This window comes from Drosophila ficusphila, unplaced genomic scaffold (assembly GCF_018152265.1).
Source record: "Drosophila ficusphila isolate 14025-0441.05 unplaced genomic scaffold, ASM1815226v1 contig_198, whole genome shotgun sequence".
Classification (NCBI taxonomy): domain Eukaryota; kingdom Metazoa; phylum Arthropoda; class Insecta; order Diptera; family Drosophilidae; genus Drosophila; species Drosophila ficusphila.
Genome location: NW_025064092.1, coordinates 7,367,145 through 7,369,562, shown reverse-complemented (window position 1 = coordinate 7,369,562; position 2,418 = coordinate 7,367,145).

Genomic DNA, 2,418 nt, shown 5'->3' with positions numbered 1-2,418 from the left:
GTGTCTTTTCTTGTTATCGCTGTTTTGTTTGTTTACTTTTTGTTTGAGTTTTCTTTTGTTTTGTATTTTTCCAACTGTTTTGCTGATAAATTCTTAGCTTGATTTTTGCCATTTTTGCATTTTTTTTGTATTATAGTTTTTGTATTTTCTTTGGGGGACATTTTCGATGTGTTGTTTTATGTTCAACGTTTTTGCATATAAAGTTATTTTCGCTGTTGAATTTTTTCTTGCAGAATATTTAATGTCGTGTTTTACTTGCCAAGGTGTTGTTTGTATGTATGTACTTTACTTTTGTTGTTACACCTTTTCCAGTTTGTTATTAAAAATATTAAACAAATGACACTCTCCATCTTTCCCTTATTTTTGTTTTGTTGTTATATTTTGTTATTGTTGCTCTTGTTAAATGTCAAACAAATAACGGCGAGTCTCTTTTACTCTCTTTGGTCGGCTCTCTTTCGCTCCCTCTCTTAGCGTACGTCGTTTTTTCTCCCTCTAACTCGCTTACCTTGTATCTTGCCATCTTTCTCGCACTCAGCCTCGCTTTGTCAACAGACGCAAAATGATCCCGTTTACATTACATTTGTCTTTGATTTTGCGTCTTCTTTTTGCTTTGCCACCTATCATCGTTTTCTTTTATTCTTTTTTTTTTTACTTTAAAACCTCCCTTGCCATTGTTGTTATTTTTTGTTGTTGAAGAAATGCGCAGTTAAAAAATACTTGTCAAAAAAATAAACGTAAACAAAAACTATTTGACGTTTTTGCAAACAGCATGAACGAAATTTTGATTTTATTTTGTTGACGTGCTGCCACAATTAGCAAAACGAAACTAAATAAATAACATACATAAATAACATCAAATATAAAAATCACAACGAACTCTATCTGGAAAATTTTCTCATAAATATGTATGAGCAAATAAAGCGCGTTCCTCTTTTAATATAATCAGCATTTCGAACTCATTTACAAGCATGAATTTAATACGAAAAAAACCGAAGAAAACGTGTAGTGGAAAAAGACAACAAAAGCAGAATAAATACTAACTACAAAAAAACGAGAAAAAATAAAATGCGAGCACTCACAATCACATGATAATTTGCCGAAGGCCAAATAGCGCTCTTTGTGGTAAATGCAAGACTTTTTGTGTGTGCTTTAATTTAATCTGATTTAATTTGTTTGCGTAGTTTGACTTTCGATTGGCTGTTAATTGTTTTGAGTAACAGATATGCAAATCAAGGAAACGTTTAAAAAAAGCGCGCCTTAAGAGTGCTGCCTGTGTAAGCAAATTTAGCGATGGGCAGCACTAAACTTAAGTTTCTTGACACATATGGCAACACTGTGAGTTTTCTGTGTCAGCAAATTTAGCGATGGGCAGCACTAAACATAAAGTTTCTTAACACATATGGCAACACTTTGAGTTTTCTGTGTAAGAAAATATAGCGATGGGCAGCACTAAACTTAAGTTTCTTAACACATATGGCAACACTGTGAGTTTCCTCTGTTGACTTTCAATCCACAGGTGGCGCCACTAGAAACGTTTTCGTTTACTTTTGAATCAAAAATAAACAAGTTTAAAACAAACAATATTAATTAAAATTTAAATAAATGTATATTTTAATGACATTTTCTATATTTTTATATATATTTTGTAATTACTAAGTAATATAAGTAAGTAAGTAATATTTAAATTGTTTTTAAGCGATTTAGTAAATATTGTGATTTTCAAAATTAGTTTTCGATTTACGTAAACAAGTCAATCAATTGTGATTTTTAAAACAAGGTTTCGTTAACAATTTGTGTAGACTTACAAGAAAATATGGTCCAGGTAAAAGGAAAGGATTAAAAAAGTTTATTAAATGCTTTTATAATCCTTTTCCTAATTAATTTAAATAACTTCTGAAAGAGTGTACTGAATATTATCCATAGTTTCTTTCAAAGATAACCCTTCCTATTCTTTTCCTTTCGATTTAAGTACACAAATCTATCAATTAGGGAAAAGCTTTAAGCTGTCAACACGCCCAAGTACTTTGGGTCCCCTTGGGATAAGCTGCATTCATTGTTTGTCGAAAGAGTCCCACTCCAAAGGATTTTCCTCGCTCCTCCAGTGGGTTTTCCTTAACATTTTTTTCTTATTGTTATTGTTGTTCTTCGGTTGCCGGTTAGACCGTCTTGTCATTGGTAAAATTTGTTTTTGCCGCAAGTTGAGCTTGTTGCCGCTGTAATGGTGAACCATCCACCACCCAACGTCTTGAGTGGAAACCGCTGCCAATTGTCGACTGTTGCATGAATTATGAGCGTCTGCCAAGATTTATGAATTCGAGAGCATAACAAAAGTACGCAAGTATTCATGACAGGACCCTCCTCCTTTTCCTTCGACTGGAAAATTCAACCGCCAGCAGCTAAAAGGGAAAAATCTGTCAG